Raw genomic sequence first — 23167 nt, forward strand, 5'->3', positions numbered from 1 at the left:
GTCTGACTGTGTCTGTCGTGATCTCTGTGAATCTTTGTTTTATTCTCCATGTTTCTTCTTCCTTGACTTCCTGGAGCCATGTTGCATGTTTGTTGTGTGATACTGGATTGCTCCATATGTTTTCCCAGAGTCTCTTACTTGGTTCGGATTCAGGAATTTCTTGGTGGTTGTCTTCCTCTCTTAGTTTGCTGTATAGTCTTTTCTGGTTGGTTCCGAATAGTTTGTTCTGTTGGTATCCCTTATTCCTGTTCATGTACCGTTGGATCTTATGTGCTTTGGCCTTAAGCCTCTGTTTTACATCTTCTATTGTGTTGTTTAGTCCCCTCTCTTGTACTTTGTATTTCTCGTTGAGTTCCTCCCTTGTTTTCTTGCTTCTTAGCCTTTTTTCTGCCATCTCTTTCAGTTTACTCAAGTCAGATCTCATCACCATTATTTGCTTTTCCAGGGCCTTTTCCAAGGAGGTTGCTGTTTTGGTTTCTGTTGGGTTGGTTGTGCTGGTGTTCGAATCCCCATCAGTTCTGCTACTAATCTTGCTCCTGCATATGCCAAGTTATTTGTTTCTGTGATACTGGTGGTGTGTATTATGCCCCTTATTTCATTGACCTCGCTTGTTTTCTGCCTTAATTTCTTGGTGTTGTAGGCTTTCATAGAGGGGATCTTTGTTCTCTCTGTATCTGGCTCCATCCCTTGTCTAATCTTTTCTACCCATTCCGTCCTCTGTTACTTCGCTGGTGTTTCTTCGTGTGTCGTTGTTTGATACCTCATCAACTCTGTCGTCTTCTGTGGCATCGTCTCTCAGTTCGTCTTCGTGTAATTCGTTGTCGTGTGACATTTCCCTTTCCAGTTCTTCTCTTTCTGTTGGGGAGAGCCAGTTCTTTTTCTTTATGTTCCTTACTTGGTCTGCCAGCCTCTGCTCTGTTTAGGGGGTGTTATTCCTCTCATTCCAGATGTTGACCAACCTTCTTCTGTATCCTCTCTCCGTTGGGTTGCTTCTGATGTAGCATCTCCATATTTCCTTATTTTCTTCTCTTGTCCATTTCTTCCTTTGGTTTGCTTCTGTAGCTCCAATCTCAGGCTGTTGGTTACTGTCGTTGTGGTGGTCAGTTGCTGGATGACGACCTCCAAGTACCTGACTTCCCCTTCAATTGGGTTGAATACCTGGCTGCTAGTTCCATTTACGTCGTTGTCGTTTATTCCTTCATTTCTTTCCATCATTGCTGAGTTTTGCTATTTAACCCATAGCTGGACCCTACCCCATCAGGGATAGGTACTCATTTTCAGCTGAGCAGACTGGGGAAATTATGGTAAAGATCCTTTCCCAAGGAATCAACGCCGAGGAGAGCGGTCACCCATCCAACGACTGACCAGCCCCAATGTTGCTTAACCAGTCAATTGACGACCTAACCCACTTTGCCACGGCGCCACATTATTATTATTATTATTATTATTATTATTATTATTATTATTATTATTATTATTATTATTATTATTATTATTATTATTATTAGCTGATATCTATCTCCAAACTCTTCATTCTCGTTTCCTTTTCTTTCGTCTTTGATTGTTTATGCCTCGCCCTTACTTCTTATTGCAACTCACACGACAGCTTGTTGCACTGTCTGTCTTTTGTCACTAATATTCAACACTGTGTGTCTTTCTTTTCCTTATCTCATCAGTTTTACCTTGAATATACTCCTTCGTATTATATTATTATACACTGACACCAAATCGTTAATGCATACCATTTTGTCTAGGATCAAAGCTTTGCCCCTTTAGGTGTATTATGTGTAGGCTTCTTATTTCAATAACATTATTGGATTTCTGTTAAAAACCAGGCGCTTTTCAATGAATTTTTTTCAGATTTAATAGACTAAATATTAAAAATGTCTGAATTATACTCTAAAAAATTACTTTAAGAGATCGCTAAAGATTGTGCTCACGATCTTTGAATCTTACTTTATGATATATTTCTACGTTCCTCAATAAGAAATAATGACATTGAAAACCTCTATTTGTGAACTACACATTTTTTAAAGTTTTAAAACCATAGCTTAAGATCTTTCAACTCGAGGTTACTCGTTTATTTAATCGTTATACGTCTCTTAACACACTTACTTTTAAGTAATTCGACACTTTTCATCAAATTTACCATCCAAGCAAATTATAAAAGCTCAGTGAAAAGCAGTTGATGTTAAAAAGAAATAAATAATCGCGCCCTCACAAATGAGAAGCAATACAGCCTCTGTCTTATAGGGTAGAGATTTATTTTTGTTTACATCAAAGTTTGTTTTGTTGGTCTGCTAATAGGAGGATTGTATTGAATTATTTAAAGTTATGTAAGTAAAATTAATATTTTAACTTTGCTCATCGTTAGTCTTGACACTACTAGAGTAGAGATCTAATTTATCAATGTACTGTACTTCTAGTTGATAACCAAACCTCGAACATTTGCTAGACATTTGAAGCCAAGCCTAGGCTAGCTAGTACCTACTACCTACTTCTTATCTAGGGTAAACAACCGCATGGCCTGGCTCAACTCACCGACGATCACGTCATGCCACCCTCCATAAAAGTACTTATAACGCGTCCTGACACCGGAGATGGGCATCAGTCGCGATTTGTTGTTGGTGAGAGACGCAGCTAAAGACCTCTACTCTCCTTTCGAAGTAAGTAGGGTAAAACACCGCATGGCCTGCATCAACTCAACAATGATCATAGCATGCCCCCCTCCAAAGAAATACTTATAACGTGTCCTGACACCAGAGATGGGCATCAGTCGCGACTTCTTCTTGGTGAGAAACGGAGCTAAAGACCTCTAGGCTACTCTCCTTTCGAAGTAAGTATTTTCTCCAAAGTTAGAAATTAAGGCAAAATTTAAAGCATTAAAAAAAGGGGAGGGAAAAGGGTGTCCAAAGCAGTGCAAATCTCATCAAAACGCTTTCAAAATTTTTACTTACGCTTCAATATTTTAGATGATTGACGCCATCTCGATGTTTACGGAGTCGCCTGTGTCAACAAACTTCCCATTTCCTGTGATAAATCCGCACACCACTTGTACCCACAGACGCTGGGGCACTTTCATCACAACAATCGGAACACGGTCCCTAACCATGACGTTTTTAATTAAACAACTGTTTTGGTAGAATATGACGACGAAGCGTGCACTAGATAATTTTTTAAATAAATATTAAAACCACAATATTTTACATATTTATGATGATTAATTTGAAAATATTCGTTATTGAAAAAGTAACTCGATTCTGACTCAAATATAATTAATTATTTTTCGGAATTAGAATGTTCTTTTAAGTCCTGTATTATGACATCACGACATCTTGACTTTCGTACCTATTGTAAATAATTGCTATACTCAACTTTCTTGCAGAACAGTTTACCAGTTATTCATGCAGATTGTTATCAGCTATTCATGTAATTGTTATAATCGTAATGCGCATATATATCTTTATTATTTACTTTTTGGATATATGAAGATGTTTTACTGCCGGATTAGCGCCATAGTGTGACGCAATCGCTTTCGGTCCCTGGGCCTCTGTCTGTTTTTGCACTATAAGAAATTATGGATCTGAATTTGCAATGACCAGAAAGTCGTTAAAAGAGGAAAGTTAGCATTGAGGGGCATATGTTTTGATTAAGAAAAATACAAATTTATACAATAGCTAGCTTGTAAAAAATATTTTATTACAAAAAACTTGATTGACAACTAAGCAGCATACCTACTGTGGGTTTCAGAGACAGTGCAAGCACGTTTTTTGGCAATATTTCTGTAACGAACACTCGTATCAGAACGAGATTTTGCTATAGTGCATTACAGCCAATGCTGTAATTTATAAGGGTATCGTGAATCACTATTCGTAAAGAATAACGACACTTGTCCTTGTACCAAGAGACAAAAACTTCATTATCCAGAAATGGATACGAACATGCGTAAAAAGCTCCACCTACTCTTCCCCCCCCTCCACTGCCACACCTTTCCTTCTTCCTTCCTTCGCCTTCCTTTCTCTCTCTCTCTCTCTCTCTCTCTCTCTCTCTCTCTCTCTCTCTCTCTCTCTCTCTCTGTTGCCATTTGGTATGTGTTCACCCTCCAAACTGGGTATAAGACTATACACAAAACATGGAAATTGGTGAAATTAGGCTATATATTGGAAGTATATATACATAAATATTAAAGCAATTTTATCATTATTGCATTACTATGACAACTATAATTCATGGAAACAGTTTATAATAATGCATCGGTGTATGTTTGAAGCTCCACTAATGTGGCAACGATGATTTTGCCATTCTTAGCATGCAAACATTAAAGGTTACATTTATTTCTGGCATACAGTTATTAAAAAAAATCAAAATACTAATATAGACTTAAATCAATGAAAAGTGCTAGCAAAAAAAAAAAGAAAAAAAACATTATAATCCACTAATCCGTAGTCTGTTCCTCTATGGTTTTCGTCAGCCAGACGTACGACAAAATTAGAAGCATTGGATTGTACCTACTTTAGAAATATCTGTAATTTTTCGAGGTAATTTGGTTGCTAAAAAGGGATAATAGACATGAATTAAATAAACATTTTGAAATAACAAAGTAAAGTTGAACTAAATAATGAGTAAAGTAAACAATTAAGGGAATAAAACTTTGCAGTGTCGTCATCTGCTGCTCGTAACTGTGTTTGTGGAGTGTGCGCTTAGGAACCAGGAACAGCAACTTGGTTCAAGTGCAATGTGGAGTGAATTAAGACCAAAATGTGTATAATAACAATCAAATAAGCACTGTGGAGTTTCAGTTGTGATGGCAGTAATGATAAAAACCACCGATTACAAGGTAAAAATGAATTCAGTTCAAACCATAACCCCGGGAATAACAAGTTTCATACTTTCACTAATATAGGCAACAAAATGTTGTTTTATTGTGCTGATTACAACTGCAATCTTGAGTAAGATCAATAAACGTTACATATATATGATAACATTGTTCAAATGAGTGCTGGGAAGGCTGGGAAAGATGGTGTCCATCCGTGAACAGACCCGTCCATCCACACGATAGCCGCCATGTTGGATTTCAAAACTGCCTTGAAAACATATTTTACGAAGAGCGTCACATGTTATTTTAGTTCGTATGGGGCTTTCATATATCACATTATGTTGACGAAACTTCAATCTTTTGAATGGTAAGCTTGGAGTTGTAATTGTATTCTTGTTTCACCAATTAAATATCGAGTGAATAAGACCCGTCCAGCGTGATGATGGTGGATCATCCGTGATTTTTTACCCTATTTTCTCCAAAGTTAGAAATTAAGGCAAAATTTAAAGCATTAAACAGAGGGTAGTGAAAAGAGTGTCCAACACAGTGCAAATCTCACCAAAACGCTTTCAAAATTTATACTTACGCTTCAATATTTTAGAAGATTGACGCCATCTTGATGTTTGCGGAGTCGCTTGTGTCAACAAACTTCCCATATCCTGTGATAAATCCCCACACCACTTGTACCCACAGAGCCTGGGGCACTTTCATCACAACAATCGGAACATGGTCCCTAACCATGACGTTTTTAAGGAAACTACTGTTTTGGTAGAAGAATACGACGAAGCGTGCACTAGATAATTATTTAAATAAATAGTAATTGTTCCGACACGGCATACAAACCTTCGGTCCTTTTACAATAGGAAGGTACTAGCGGCAGCTGGATAGGTCGTAAGCTTTCGAACAAGGGGTTCGGTAGTTAACTGCTTGTCCGACAGGCGCGCGCGCGCGACTGGGAGGTAAACAAATCACTTTTGCTTTCGGCCTCACAGTGGATGGACGTGTGTGTTCGACGCTCTCTGCCCGCTGCTCGTCGTTTGCTTTCTGAGTATTTGGTTGTAATTGTGTATGAAAGAGTATTGTAAGTACAATCATTCTCTCTTTGCATAATATTACTGCCTTCAATTGAATTATGATGGAATCTCCTCGCCTCGCTACCCCAAGGAGACTTTGCCCGGGTATCGAAGGGCGTAAATGTGGGAAGTTCAGATCGTTCCCGGAGATTGACCCTCATATTTTGTGTGCTCGGTGTCGGGGGCGCGAATGCACCCGGGCCGAGCCCTGTGATGTATTGTAAATGAATTGCTATACTCAACTTTCTTGCAGAACAGTTTATCAGTTATTCATGCAGATTTTTATCAGCTATTCATGTAATTGTTATAATCATAATGCGTATATACATCTTTATTATTTACTTTTTGGATATATCGAGATGTTTTACTTACGGTTTTCTGCAGCGTGCTTTTGGCCCCTTGCTGCAGCTACTTTCGTTCCTTTTACTGTACCTCCGTTCGTTGGGTAAACAACCGAGTGGACTAGCTGCGGCCACCTTTACAGTGTTCGGACCCACCTTCATAAAAAGTACTTTAACACGTCCTGACTTTGGAGATGGGTGCCAGTCACAAGTCATAGGTCGTGGGAGCAACACCTCGAGACCTCTACTTTCCGCCTTAAAATATCTTACATATAGAAGATTGACGCCATTTCAATGTTTGCGGAGTCACTTTTGTCAATAAACTTTGCATTTCCTGTGCTAAATCCGCACACCACTTGTACCCATAGACAATGGGACATTTTTTTCACAATCTTAAACGACGACGACGTTCGCCCTCGAGTCCAAGGAAAGTCTTGATTATTTGGGAAGAAGAAGAAGAAGAATGCGCTGGATAATTATGAAATAAATAGTTAGGGGAAACAACCGACTGGACTAGCTGATCCAGTTTTGGCTGTGTGTGGATCCACCCTCCAAAAAAGTACTTTAACACGTCCTGGCACCAGAAATGGGCACCAGTCACGAGTCATTGGTGGTGAGAGCAACAGTTTGAGACCTCTACTCTCCTTTTGAACTAAGTATTTTCTCCAAAGTTAGAAATTAAGGTCATATTTTAAGATTAAACAGAGGTTAATGAAAGTCTAGCCATGCGTAGTGCAAACTTACCTCCATGACGCTTTCAAAATTTTTACTTAAAACACCAAAAAAAACACCAAAAATTTTGAAGTCACTTGTGTCAGTAAACTTTCCATTCCATGCGCTAAATCCGCACACCACTTGTACCCATAGACACTGGGGCACTTTTTCTACAACAATCGTAAACAGTGACACCAACCGTCTGGCAATTTAAGGAAACTCACGATTTTTTGGTAGAAAGAAGAAGAAGCATGCACTAGATAATTATTTAAATAAATAGATAAACATCAGTTTAACCCTTAAACGCCTAAGGGGTATAATAAAAATCGTCTCCTGTATGCCTAGGGGGTCTCGGAGTGAGCGCCGAAGGGGAAAAAATATTTTTTACAAAAAATCACAGCGTGCTTAGTTTTCAAGATTAAGAGTTCATTTGTGGCTCCTTTTTTTGTCATTGCCTGAAGTTTAGTATGCAACCATCAGAAATGAAAAAAAATATCATTATCATATATAAATAATGTGATACAGTACAGTAGTACCTCGACATACGAAAGGCTCAACTTACGAAAAACTCGAGATACGAAAGCAAATATGAAAAATTTCACACCTCTACATACGAAAAGTTTTCAAGATACGAAAGGTTGTTGCTGTAAAGTCCCGAGATTCGCCCGGACCACCGAGAACAATTTTAAAACTCCCGCGCCGCCAACTGAGTAAACTCGCCACCATCCTCCCGCTCTCCCATTGGTTCCTGATGCTAGTCACCCCATAAGGTCCTGCTCTCCTATTGGTCAGCATCTACCCCTTGTGCTTTAAGTATTCTATTGGTAAAAGGATGCTGTAAATTGAAAAACTTATTCATGCAATACATTTAATAAAAAAAAAAAAACATTAGGTAAAGATAGAATAAAGAATAGAAATGAATGGTTATTATACTGTTTGGTTAGGTCAGTTAGTTGAAAGAGAGATAATGAAAATTTATGGCTTACTGTGTAAAGTGATTGCTTGGTGATTGTTCGATACTCGTAAGAGCTGGATGTAAACAGAAGTTTGGAAGCTTTTTTTTTTTTTTTTTTTTTTTTTTATTATAGTTAACCCTTAAACGCCGAATGGACGTATTAAACGTCGAGTCAAAATCTCCCCCGATTGCCGAATGGACGTACCATACGTCGACTCAAAAAAGTTTTTTTTAAAATTCGCGGAAAAATACTTATAGGCCTATCAGCCGAAAACTTTTGAATCACGTGCCTTGGGGGATGCTGGAAGTTCACGGATCAAAGCGTTGTTTTGTTTACAATCGTTACGCAGGCGCGCAAGTGCGAATTTCTTTCTTATCGCACTGAAAAGTATCAGTGACACATCTCAAAAATTATTTCGTCACTTTGACATAATTTTTGTACCATTTTAAATTATCCGTTACATGAAGTATTATATATGAAAATGTGCGCAATTTCATTTAGAATACAACAAAAAAATACATATGATTGTAGCTTTTATCAGTTTTGAAATATTTCTATGTAAATAACGATAAGTGCCAAAATTTCAACCTTTGGTCAACTTTGACTCTACCGAAATGGTCGAAAAACGCAATTGTAAGCTAAAACGCTTATATTGTAGTAATATTCAACTATTTACCTTAATTTTGCAAGAAATTAGAAGTCTGTAACACAATATTTCGATTTATGGTGAATTTATGAAAAAACTTTTTCCTTACGTACGCGTGGTGACTCTTCTGAAAAAAATCATACATGCGATTGTGGTAATGTTTGCACCATTTTAAAATTAGCCGTTACATAAAGTTTTATATATGGAAATGTGCGAAATTTCATGCACAATACAACCAAAAACAACCCATGGTTGTAGCTTTTATCAATTTTGAAATATTTTCATATAAAAAATGATAAGTGACAAATTTTCAACCTTCGGTCAATTCTGACTCTACCGAAATGGTCGAAAAACGCAATTGTAAGCTAAAACTCTTATATTTTAGTAATATTCAATCATTTACCTTCATTTTGTAACAAATTGGAAGTCTCTAGCACAATATTTCGATTTATGGTGAATTTATGAAAAAAACATTTTCCTTACATCCGCGCGGTAACTCTTCCGAAAAAATCATACGTGCGATTGTGGTAATATTTGCACCATTTTAAATTAGCCGTTACATAAAGTTTTATATATGAAAATGTGTGCAATTTCATGTAGAATACAACGAAAAATAATTGAAGGCTGTAGCTTTTCTCATTTTTGAAATATTTGCATATAAATCACGATAAATAGAAAAAAAAACCACATTCGGTCAACTTTGACTCTACCGAAATGGTAAAAAAACGCAATTGTAAGCTAAAACTCTTATATTTTAGTAATATTCAATCATTTACCTTCATTTTGCAACAAATTGGAAGTCTCTAGCACAATATTTCTATTTATGGTGAATTTATGAAAAAAACTTTGCTTTCCTCCGCGCGCGGATTCTCCGCCATAAATCTCCGAATTGCGTACATCGCATTCTCAGAAAATATTCTCCGTTTCATATCAGGCATTTCATAGAGTTTTATATATGAAAATGTGCGCAATTTCATGTAGAATAAAAGGAAAAATATTTGAAGGTTGTAGCTTTTCTAATTTCCGAAATAATTGCATATAAAAAAAAAATTATAAAAAAAATTTCGACATTTGGTCATTTTTAACTCGTCGGAAATGGTCGAAAACTGCAATTGTAAGCTAAAACTCTTACATTATCGTAATATTCCATCATTTAACTTCATCTTGAAACAAATTCGAAGTCTCTATAACAATACAGTAGTACCTCGAGATACGAAATTAATCCGTTCCGAGGCGGCCTTCGTATAATGAGTTTTTCGTATCTTGGAACACATTTTACATGTAAAATGGCTAATCCGTTCCAAGCCCTCTAAAACCACCCCATTAAATTTCATAATAAAGCTAAATTGACCTATAAACAATGAAATATTACAACAATTTGGACCATTCAATACCTAAAGTAAGAATAAAAATCCAAACCTGTAAACAAAGTGTATATTAGTGTACAAGAAATATTATTACTGTAACGTAAAATGTGGAAGCTTACCTTTCGAGTGAGGCTATCTCCGAAAGTGGCGGCAGAGGAGGAGGAGGAGGACAAACGGCAGATAAGTACACTTAACTTTACGAAACACATAAAAAAATGTCAAAAAACAAACTAAACTTTACAAAACACATTAACAAAACTGTAACACTTAACTTTACAAAAAACTTAAAATAAAATTTATTTTGTCTTTTTTTGATTTTTACATTTCGTTTTACTTCTTTATAGTTTACGTAATTTCAATTTCTTCACCACCGAATGGATGCCAATCCGTTTACGGAATTTTTCGAACCACCCATGAGAAGCCTTGAACTCTGGGGTTGCCATTGATGTCCCCTCTTCGCCGTCGTCTTTGGCTTGGGCAATCAAATCGCCGAAAATAGCGCTGGCCTTCTGGCAGATTGCCGTCTCAGTTATCGTATCGCCATCGATTTCTTTGTCCTCGATCCATACATGAAGCAGCCTTTCCATTTCATTATGCACATGGCTCCTCTTGTTGGACAAAATAGTGACGCCCTTGGAAGGTGTAGCTGCTTTGATGGCTTCCTTCTGCTTAAGGATGGTGCCTATCGTCGACGGATTTTGGCCGTATTCCTTAGCGATCACACTCAACCGCAAGCCAGCTTCATACTTTTTTATTATCTCCATTTTTGTCTCCATAGAAAGCATTCTCTTCTTTCTGTGAACTTCAGCAACTTTCTTGGGACCCATGACTCTATGTACTGTACGTAATTAAGTTACGTTCTCACAACACGATAAAGTAGCACAACACGAAAATATGTACGTACTGCAACAAAATCACTAACGAATTTACGTTACTAAACGAAATCGTTGGAGCGAACGAATACCGATTGCGTACGGTAAAGTTTCGGGTGCAAAGGGGCCGAGGTAAAGCACGCCAACACGTAGTACGTATGTATAGAAGCTGCATGATGGGAGGGATGCTGTCCAATTAGAGAGAAGGATTCATGGCTTGGCTAGCATCAGGAACCAATGGGAGAGCAGGAGGAAGGTGGCGAGTCTACTATAACTAAGATGGCGGCGTGCGGCGCGAGTTTCAAAATTGTTATGGGGCGGATCTCGGACTTTCAGAAACCTTTCGTATCTTGAAAACTTTTCGTATGTAGAGCAGTAAAATTTTTCGTCTTTGCTTTCGTAACTTGGATTTTTCGTAAGTTGAGCCTTTCGTATCTCGAGGTACTACTGTATTTAGATTTATGGTGAATTTAAAAAATATATATTTTTTTACGTCCGTGCGTTACGAATTCATGCATCATTTTGTGATAATATTTTCTCTGTGTTGCTTTTATCATTTTACAATGTGTTATATACCAAAAAGATTGCAATTTAGTTTACATTACAACGAAAAAAAAGTAACTTGTTACCTTTAACCGTTTTGCGCACAGTGTGATTTGAATACAATTATATATGAAATTTCGTTTTTGCGCTATCATATATCGCATTATTTATATGATAATGATAATTTTTATCATTTCTGATGGTTGTATACTAAACTTCAGGCAATGACAAAAAAAGGAGCCAAAAATGAACTCTTAATCTTCAAAACTAAGCGCGCTGTGATTTTTTGAAAAAATTATTTTTTCCGCTTCCGCGCTCACTCCAAACCGGCCCTGGCATTCGGGGGGAGGTTTTTATTTTTACCGCTTCGGCGTTTAAGGGTTATGGTTACTTAATAATTATTTGAAATGAGTACATGCAATACATTTAATAAAAAAATTGTGAATTAGATATCATAAAATATAAAATAAATCAGACTGCTAACAAATACGTATTTTTTAGAATTCTTCTTCTGTTTTAACATTACGTTACGTATACATATGTTTCATTATAGCTGTCAGTAACTCGGTATCTCCATTAGGTAAAGATAGAATAAAGAATAAAAATGAATGGTTATTGTACTGTTTGGTAGTTTCATTAGTTGAAGAGAGATACTAATGAAAATTTATGGCTTACTGTGTGCTAGGAAAAATGATTGCTTGGCGTTCGTTCGGTACTCGTAAGACGAGTAAGAGCTGAATGTAAACAAATCGATTGGAAGGTTTGTTTTTTGTTTGTTTGTGTATTATAGTTAATGACTAATTAATAATTATTTGAAATGAGTACATACTGATTATTTATACATTTTATTGGCATATTTTAAGCTTTTAGCTCTTCGGTTTAGATGTTAGAATCAAAGACTAGGCTACAGTAGCAACCGCTAACATAGGCTAGGCTTATTGCTAAGGGACATATGCTAAAGTCCTAATATATGCAGTAAAAATGGGGTTGAACATTACATGCAGTTGAATATTACTCAAGTATGTACAGTATTTTGCCTTTTTGGAGTCATATTTCTTCCGTTGGATCGGCGTCGTAACCCTAGAACATGTGTTCTAGGCCTGGAAATATAATTTACTGGGGTGTTTTTGGAGGGCTTGGAACGGATTAGCCATTTTACATGTAAAATGTGGTCCAAGATACGAAAACCTCATGATACGAAGGGCGCCTCGGAACGGATTAATTTCGTATTTCGAGGTACTACTGTATATGGTAGCGCGAAAACAAAATTTCATATATAATTGTATTCAAATCGCGCTCTGATCAAAACGGTTAAAGCTAACGAGTTAATTTTTTTTGTTGTATTTTACACTAAATTGCGATCATTTTGGTATATAACACATTGTAAAACGATCAAAGCAACACAGAGAAAATATTATCACAAAATGATGCATGAATTCGTAACGCGCGGATGTAAAAAAATGTTTGCTTAAAAAATTCACCATAAATCTAAATATTGTTCTAGAGACTTCCAATTTGTTTCAAAATGAATATAAATGATTGAATATTACTATACTATAAGAGTTTTAGCTTACAATTTCAGTTTTCGACCATTTTGGACGAGTTAAAGTTGACTGAAATGTCTAAATTTTTTTATATATATTTTTTTATATGCAAATATTTTAAAAATAAGAAAAGCTACAACCTTCAATTATTTTTTGTTGTATTCTACATGAAATTGCACACATTTTCATATATAAAACTCTATGAAACGCCTAATATGAAATGGAGCAAATATTCCGAGAATGCGACGTAGGCATTTCGGAGATTTGCGGCGGAGAATCCGCGCGCGGAGGAAAGCAAAGTTTTATTTTTTTAATTCACCATAAATCTAAATATTGTGCTAGAGACTTTGAATTTGTTTCAAAATTAAGATAAATGATTGAATATTACTAGACTGTTAGATTTTTAGCTTACAATTGCGTTTTTCGACCATTTCGGTAGAGTCAAAATTGACCGAACGTGGTTTTTTTTTCTATTTATCGTGATTTATATGCAAATACGTATTTCGAAAATGAGAAAAGCTACAACCTTCAATTATTTATTGTTGTATTTTACATGAAATTGCGCACATTTTCATATATAAAACTTTATGTAACGGCTAATTTAAAATGGTGCAAACATTACAACAATCGCCCGTATGATTTTTTCGGAAGAGTTACCGCGCGGACGTAAGGGAAATTTTTTAGTTTTTTTCATAAATTCACTATAAATCGAAATATTGTGCTAGAGACATCCAATTTGTTGCAAAATGAAGGTAAATGATTGAATATTACTAAAATATAAGAGTTTTAGCTTACAATTGCTTTTTTCGACCATTTCTGTAGAGTCAAAGTTGACCGAAGGTTGAAATTTTGGCACTTATCGTTATTTATATGAAAATATTTCAAAACTGATAAAAGCTACAACCATGGGTTGTTTTTAGTTGTATTGTGCATGAAATTGTACACATTTCCATATATAAAACTATGTAACGGCAAATTTAAAATGGTGCAAACATTACGACAATCGCACGTATGATTTTTTCGGAAGAGTTACCGCGCGGACGTAAGGAAAAAGTTTTTTTCATAAATTCACCATAAATCAAAATATTGTGCTAGAGACTTCCAATTTGTTGCAAAATTAAGGTAAATGATTGAATATTACTAAAATATAAGAGTTTTAGCTTACAATTGCGTTTTTCGGCCATTTCGGTAGAGTCAAAGTTGACTGAAGGTTGAAATTTTGGCACTTATCGTTATTTATATGAAAATTTTTCAAAACTGATAAAAGCTACAATCATGAGTATTTTTTTTATTGTATTCTACATGAAAATGCACACATTTTCATATATAATACTCCATGTAACGGCTAATTTAAAATGGTGCAAAAATTATGTCAAAGTGACGAAATAATTTCCGAGATGTGTGCGATAAGAATGAAATTCGTGCTTGCGCGCCTGCGTAACGATTGTAAACAAAACAACACCTTGATCCGTGAACTCCCAGCATCCACCAAGGCGCTTGATTGAAAAGTTTTCAGCTGGTAGGCCTATAAGTATTTTTCCGCGAATTTTTAAAAAAACTTTTCTATGTCGACGTAAATTACGTTCGGTCAGCACCCAAAAGACAATTTATCTCGATGTAAAATACGTCCAATAGGCGTTTAAGGGTTATGAATTGCATAATTTTTTTACTTATTCATGGTTATTAATTTGAAAATAGCCATTGTTCAAAAAGTAACGAGATTACTGACTCAAATATCAACAGTTTTGCTATGAACAGTACCTACGGTGTTGTTCGCGCTCTCCTATTGTTTATCACTGTTGCCAATTGGTATGTGTTTAACCTCCAAATTGGGTATATGACTTACACAAAACTGGGGAAATAAGTGAAATTAGTGTACACGTATACTATATTTGTAGTATATACAGTGGTCCCCCCGTATTCGCGGGGGATGCGTACCAGACCCCCCCGTGAATAGATAGAACCCACGAATGTTTGGAACCCCTATGAAAATGCTAAAAACAGCCTATTTTGTCAGTTAGAACTCAAGAAAAACTCACTAAACATTTTCATACTTGATTTTTTAATAGTTTTATCACAAAAAGTGCATTTTATGATGAAAGTCATCAAAAAAAACCAGGAATTTGGGGATATTTATCATGGAAAAATACCGCGAATGCGCGAATTTTCCTCGAATAACGCAGGAAAACGTTCCCCAGAGAAATCCGCGAATGTGTGCGTCTGCGAATCTGGAGAACGCGAATACGGGGGGTCCACTGTATACATATTAGAGCAATTTTATCATTATTGCATATCTATCACAACTAGAATTCATGGACACAGTTTGTAAATGCATTGGCGTATGTGTGAAGTTGGGAATGATGTGGTCTCGATACTGGACGCAAGTAGACGCCATATTGGATTTAAAAACTGCCTTGAAAACATATTTTACGAAGACCTCACATGCTTATTTTAGTTCGTATGGCGCTTTCATATATCACATGTTGACAAAACTTCAATCTTTTGAATAATATGCTTAAAGAAGTAATTGTATTGTTGTTTCACCAATTAAATATCGAGTGAAAAAGGGTCTTGTTTGTAAGTAAGATGGACTCAATGAGATTGTTTACCCTATTCTCTTTCTTCATCTTACTATCCACCTTCTAGGGTAAAGCACCATTGTGTGGGTAGGTGGACACATGTACCTTTGAGCGATCACTATCCAAAAATAAATTTAGCACTTCCAGTATTCTGAATTAGACGTCAGTCATAAGCAAACACCTCGAGACCTATACTTTCCTCTCAAAGTAAGTGTTTTCTCCCAAGTAAGAAATTAAGGCCGTATTTTCTGATTAAACAGAGGTTAATGAAAGTCTAGCCATGTGAACTTCAAACTCACTTCCATGGTGCTTTCAAAATTTTTACTTAAAATAGAAGATTGACTCCACCTTGATGTTTGCGGTCACTTGTGTCAACAAACTTCCCATTCCATATGCTAAATCCATATACCACTTGTACCCATAGACGTCGGGACACTTTCTTCACAACAATCTTAAACGACGAGGGTGTTCCAGCTTGCAGACGGGGAAAATGGCGATTGTTTGGGAAGAAGAAGAAGAGTGTGCTAGGTAACATTAAATAATTAGTTAAAGACCAGAATAAGGTTATGAATTGCATAAATTTATTATGTATTCATGATAATTCATTTGTAAATATTCTTTGTTGTAAAAGTAACCAGATTCCTGAGACAAATTTCATCGGTTTTGAGGTGAACATTAGCTATTGTTTTCTCATTCCTATTTTTTTTATCAGTGTTGCCAATTGTTTTGTGTTTACCCTCCAAAGTTGGGATAAGACTTACACAAAACTGTGGAAATAAGTGAATTTAGTATATCTGTTTGTAATATATATATATACATATATAGTAGAACAATTTTATCATCATTGCATTACTATGACATCTAGAATTCATGGAAACAGTTTGTAAAGGCATCGGCGTCTGTCAAGTTCCACTAAATTGGCAACAATGACTTGTATCTCTTGCACCCAATAAAGATTACATTTGTTTCAGCTGTACAATTATTAAAAATTAAAAATAAATTATTTCAGCCATACAATTATTACACATTTTTTAAAAAGTCAAAATAGCAATTTAGACTTAAATAACAGTACAAAATTTTGTCATAAACAATCCATGGTAAAACTTCAGAAGCATGCCGCACTGGATATTAAAAAAAACAATCACCTACATAGAAAGAGCATGTGAAAAGTTATACATAAGAAATATAATCATGATAGAGATTGAACGAGGTGGAATTAAATGAGCTTGATAAGTTTTTACCTCAAATTTTTCCTAAGTCGGGAGAGATGTTTCCTCTACGTAATGTTTACATTCATTGAGCCGTGTAACTACTAAGATCTGCAGAGAAATGAGCACGCTATGACATCTTACACGTTTGGCCAATCACAGTTTTATTTTTTGACATCTCAGAAACTTTGGCCAATGGCGTGGGTGTTCAAAAATTTTCTCAGCGCAAGAATATATTTTCCTACCAACACTTTTTCAGTCCCTTCTTAGACATGGAGCTGGTAGCCAGCACTTCTTCTAAGCAGCATTTACAGGATAATATTCCAGATCTTGTTGACAAAATTCCAGCATCTAGTAGTGACTGCTATTTAAGTTATGGTGATTTTTGTCGAGTGTACTCTGAAAATTTAAAAAATTAGTGGATTTGTGCCAGAGACATAGTGCCCTTAATGGGAGGGTTGTGGGGAGGGGGCTGACCCCACACTAGGCCTAGGTCAGGTTACGATACCCCCGCAAATCACTTTTCTCCTGCTCCCCCCACCCAAAAACCCCAGTTCCCACTGGGATCCCCTGTAATTGTTGTAGTAGGTTTAGGGTTAGATTATGTGTAAGAGTAAGTGATAGTTTCTTGTTTTTAAAGTTTCCTCATGTTTCTACGAATTCTGCAACACCTATTAGGTGGTTTCTTGCTGTTTTTTGTCGTTAAACCTTAAAAAAGTGGTGCGGCATCCTTCTGAAGTTTTACCCAATTCACTAACCAGTCGTCTGCTCGACTCGTGGATTCTGGCTGCCAGATGTACAACAAGGCTGAAAAGTTATTCCCGCCATGGCTTTGCCACAAACAAATTCATGTATTTCAAGTTGAATTTGGAGTGTATTAAGAACGAAATGTGTATAATTACCATCAAATAAGCACTGTGGAGTTTCATTTGTGATGCCAGTAAAGATAAAACCACTTATTACAGGGTAAAATTGCATTTCAGTTCAAAACATGACCTTGGGAATAAGACATCTCATACTTTCACTAATACATGCAACGAAATGTCATTTTATTGTGCTGGTTACAACTACAATCTTGAGTAATATCAATAAATGTTACATATATACGCTAATATTGTTCAAATGAGCACTGGGAAGAATGTGTCTGCAAGTGTATGCCCGGATTGTGCATATTATATTTAAAAACTGCCTTGAGCACATATTTTACGAAGATTTCACGTTTATTTTACTTCGTATGGTAGTTTCATATACCTCATTTTGTTGAGGAAACTTCAATCTTTTGAATGGTATGCTTAAATATTGAATTGTATTGTTGCTTCACCAACTGAATATCGAGTGAAAAAGTGACCGTTTGATGGATCAATGCCCATATAGCAGTGCTTTACCTTGTACCAAACCCTTGATTCATAGTGCAACTGCGAGGTCGTTCTCTTGTTGCACCCTTCGAGATTTCCATTTCAGTGCTGAATGACCTTATAGGTCCTAGTGCTTGGCCTTTGGCTTAAATTCTTTATAATACATTCAACTCAACTCATTAGGGTACCTCCTTCAATGACAATCCAAGTATACTATAGGCTACTTGTGGGTAGAAGAGAGCATTGATTGGAGGTGTGGACCAACCAGAGGCCTAGGGATCAGATTCTGCAACATAATCTAGTATCTGTTATACAGAACTTTCTTGAGCACTGACCTGCCAAGCTTTCACAGCATTAGGCTAGCTAGATGGCGTTTTAATTGCTTACGGTAAATGACCAGGCTGCAACATGTTGGCTTACAGGAAAACCACCTTTTCACTCGATATTTAATTGGTGAAACAACAATACAATTTAATTTTTAAGCGTATCTTCAAAAGATTGAAGTTTCATCAACAAAATGAGATCTATAAAACCACCATACAAACTAAAATAAGCATTTGAAGTCTTCGTAAAATATGTATTCAAGGCAGTTTTAAATCCAATAATGGTATTGCTTCAGGACGTGAGCCACTCGTCTCTCACAGAACGGGCATGTCCTTCCCAGCCTTCCCAGGGCTCATTTGAACAATATTTGCATAGCCTATACAATTTTTCATGGTTTTTACAAATCAAACCAGTGCTTGCATACATGCCTTCTGGCTGTTCACTTAGCCTAGGCTGTGTGTGGTGTATGATGGTAAGAAGTTTAGGAATTTATTTCCTAGGTTATACAATGCATACTTTCAAGTTTCAGTGTTCCCACCATAGTATTTCACCAGCAAGTTATCAACCAAGGAAAACAGCGATACCAAAACAAAGTACAGTCAACCCCTTGTATTTGTGTTCTTGAGATTGGACTCACCTATTCGCGGATTTTTCTTTGGACCATAACAATTCATTAAAGAAACTATACTATAGTGAATTAGTAACATTTTAGTTTATAGAAATTTAAAAATTGTGTAAGAATGAAGAAAAATCCATTCTACCCTGCATCTTTCTTTTTAGATCCAGGTACTAAGCTGAGGTCCAGAGCTGTCAAATATGTCAAATATGTGACAGGAGGGGGAGCAAGTTGCTCTCTCTCTCGTGCCCCACAAGATATGTATGTCATAGTAGTGGTAACTCTCCCTCTGTTGTGGCTGGAAGTGTTAGAAGTGTGTATATATCTTTAAGGGTACTAATAAATTTTATGATTTGAAATAATAATTTGCAGTACTAATTTTCAACTAATAATAAGTTTAATGCAATTAAACAATAACAATAAAATTTAATGACTAATTTTCAAATATTAATAAGATTAATAAAAGAAATAGCAATTCCCAGTCTTTGAGGAAGGAGGGTGGGAGAGTAAATGACAGTTTTATACGCATACATATTGGCAGAGGGGAAGAAGTAGTAAGGAGTTACTCTCTCTTTCTCTCTCTATCTTCATTATTATTCTCTATATCTCAGAAATAATTCATATTTTCACTCTTGATGGTCAGATATATGATGTTGCTGATTCAATTGTTAAAGCTAGACAAAATCATTAGGACACTGTGAATGAACAGTAAAACCTGCTCCTAGAGATAAGTGATTACAGATGTCTCCTTGGATGGACTAACAATTCTTTGAGACATCCTAATCCTTGTAACTCTCTCTCTCTCTCTCTCTCTCTCTCTCTCTCTCTCTCTCACATTGTTATTGGCTGTACTACTTATATATTTTCAATGGTAAAATTTTTAAGTTGACTTTGAAATTACAGTAGTACCTCAAGATACGAAATTAATCCGTTCTGAGGCGCCCTTCGTATCATGAGGTTTTCGTATCTTGGACCACATTTTACATGTAAAATGGCTAATCCGTTCCAAGCCCTCCAAAAACACCCCATTAAATTTCATAATAAAGCTAAATTGACCTATAAACAATGAAATGCTACAACAATTTGGACATTCAATACCTAAATTAAGACTAAAAATGCAAAACCTGTAAATAAAGTGTATATTAGTGTACAAGAAATATTATTACTGTAACGTAAAATGTGGAAGCTTACCTTTCGAGTGAGGCTACGTACATACGTAACTATCCAAGGAAGATTGCTTCTGCCTACTTTTCACAATGTTCTTGTGTGAGCCTTTTCGGGGGGTGTCTTCTACAAATGATTGCACTTTATGAAAAGCGGCTTTAATTTCTGCCGTTTTTTTTTTTTATGTAATATGTACGTACGTACACTTTAAAAAATATATATACGTACGTACTACAACGTAACTATCCAAGGAAGATTGCTTCTGCCTACGTACTTTTCACAATATTCCTGTGTGAGCCTTTTCGGGGGGTGTCTTCTACAAATGATTGCACTTTATGAAAAGCTGCTTTAATTTCTGCCGTTTTTTTCTTTTTTTTTTTCTTTTAACTTTTTTTTTTTTACTTTTTTTACTTTACGTAGGTTTTTTTTTTTTTTTTTTAATACAGAATTTCAACTTTCTATTTTTGCACCTCATGACTCTGTTAGCCCTGGTGTCCATCAAAACCCTGTTCAACGAAATGCTCTCTCTGCAACTGATTTGGGTACTGAATGTTCGGCTGCTGACCTTTAACATAAACTGAAGTGCCTTGATTATACGTACACTACATACTGGTATGCATGTTGTAAATGATTGGTCTACACCCTCTGTTCAGCAGGGAGTGGAGATTTTACCAACCTTGCAAAGTTTCCAGTTATCCCATGAGAGAGACCTTGATCGCTTATCCCATGTGAGAGATCTTGGTCACTTTTTTTTTTTAAATATTACGTACACATTGACGATCCCGAAAACGAATACTGCGTGCGTACTATAACAATGCTGGTACTGAGTGGCCGAGCCACGCCACCACGTGTACATAGTAGATGCATGATGGGAGGGACGCTGGCCAATAGGAGAGAAGGATTTCATGGCCACGACTAACATCAGGAACCAATGGGAGAGCAGGAGGATGGTGGTGAGTCTACTAGTATACTAAGATGGCGGCGCGCGGTGTGATTCTCAAAATTGTTATCCGGGCGAATCTCGGACTTTCAGAAACCTTTCGTATCTTGAAAACTTTTCGTATGTAGAGCCGTTAAATTTTTCGTATTGGCTTTCGTATCTCGAGTTTTTCGTAAGTTGAGCCTTTCGTATCTCGAGGTACCACTGTACGTATATTAATAATAATATTTCATCTCAAAGATTTATACAGTAATAGAATAATAATTTAAGGTATATTTGAAGTAGGATGTCATTTAAGGTATATATACATTTGGTATTTGAATTTTCAAGATAGGCAATTATAAGCACTTTTAGAGGGGGTTCTAAGTATTCGCGGGTTTTAACTATTTGCGGGGGTGTATGGTACACATCCCTCGTGAATATGGGGGTTCCACTGTACTGTAATCTTCATAAAGTAGCCTAGGCAGTAAGACTGAAGACGGATAGTTTGCAGAGTAGGGATAGAGGGTTAGGGGATGGTAATTTTGCCTCTAAACAAGAACTATGATATAATAAATTTAGCTCTGTGCTCTAAACCACCCAAAACAAAAATATTCAGTGTTGGTTGGAGGCAGGTCCAGGGGGGTGAAAGCTCCTGACCAGGTCAGGGCATAATGCCATAACTCAGGTTAGGAAGTTAAGGTCTGGTCAGGTAAAGATAGCCTATGGTCTTCTAGGAAAGGTTAGGTGTGCAAACATAAATATTCAGCGTTACTTGGGCGGTGGGAATGGAGGCCCCCTAGCTAGGTCAGGACACGATGCCCTTTGTCAGGTGTAGAAGATGTGGTCTGGATAAGTCAGGACAGCATTTTAGGAAAGGTTACGTTTGGCCTATTTTCACAGTTGGATTTCTCACATCTGCTGTCTCCCTACTCTACATCCACTCCATGAAGACTACTACCATGCCCCACTGGTTTGATAATTACCAGTTTCCTGCAAAATGGCTTTTTTGTTTAGTGCCAGCTCCTTGGGGATGAACATATAAACTTAAACAAAAGACAGTAAATATCATAACTTGAAAAAAAGACAGACTTAATAAAAACATAAACAAAAGCCAGTAAATTTTCTGGTCAGCGATTGGGAGGAACCAGACCATGGTAGTAGTCTTCAGTTTTACTGTGGTAGGCTAGGCTTAGTGTCTACAGTCAGCATTTTGACATGGGTAGTATATAAGGGTACCTAGTAGTTAGGGATATTTTAGTGCAAAAGACTCAAGTGTTCTTATAATTAAATGGTTGTTCTCAGCTAACACTGCATTCTAGGCAGTGTAGTAAGAGCCTTGTTTAGGAAAAATAAAGTTTGAAATTTTGTTTGATTGTTTATAATTGTTATGAATAATAAGTATAAATAAGATTTTCATATTAATGGGAATACCATTTTCCAACTATACCAGTTGAAACTATTCCATTGCTTCAGTTGCTGAGACTGAAGAATGATTGTTGATGATAGACATAAGTAGGAGGCTTTCCTTAAGAGATAGAATACTGAAATATGCCTAAGTAGAATAAGAGATAATATATTTGAAACTTAACCCCCACAGTCCAGGCTAATGCATATACGCTAATGCATACACCCATGACGGGGCTAAATTTAAGGATGGCCAATTTAAAAGAAAAAAAAAACTCATGAATGGAAAGAGGAAGATATGTATATTCACATGATATAAGAAAAAAATTCCAAAAAAATGTCTACCTTCCACAGGAAGTTGTAAGTAAATATTTCCCACCCCTTGAGGGCCTCTTTTCCCTATGACAGTCGTAAAAAATACACTAATACAGTAGTACCTCGAGATACGAAATTATCCGTTCCGAGGCGCCTTTTGTATCATGAGGTTTTCGTATCTTGGACCACATTTTACATGTAAAATGGCTAATCCGTTCCAAGCCCTCCAAAAACACCCCATTAAATTTTATAATAAAGCTAAATTGACCTATAAACAATGAAATACTACAACAATTTGGACCATTCAATACGTAACTTAATAATAAAAATGCAAAACCTGTAAATAAAGTGTATATTAGTGTACAACAAATATTATTACTGTAACGTAAAATGTGGAAGCTTACCTTT

General features: G+C 36.3%; 1 protein-coding gene across 2 annotated transcripts in view; it reads left to right on the top strand.

Moving 5' to 3' along the window:
* Positions 1-2193: 2193 nt before the first annotated feature.
* LOC135219518 (negative elongation factor D-like) overlaps positions 2194-23167 on the top strand; it is a 166419-nt gene continuing 145445 nt past the window's right edge. Inside the window, exon 1 of one of the 2 annotated variants that reach the window (XM_064256348.1) lies at positions 2194-2336. The gene's annotated coding sequence lies outside the window, so the exon portion shown is untranslated. The remainder of the gene's footprint in view (positions 2337-23167) is intronic. The other variant, XM_064256347.1, reaches the window with a different exon arrangement.

The sequence above is a fragment of the Macrobrachium nipponense genome, chromosome 1 (assembly GCF_015104395.2).
Source record: "Macrobrachium nipponense isolate FS-2020 chromosome 1, ASM1510439v2, whole genome shotgun sequence".
In the NCBI taxonomy this organism is placed as follows: domain Eukaryota; kingdom Metazoa; phylum Arthropoda; class Malacostraca; order Decapoda; family Palaemonidae; genus Macrobrachium; species Macrobrachium nipponense.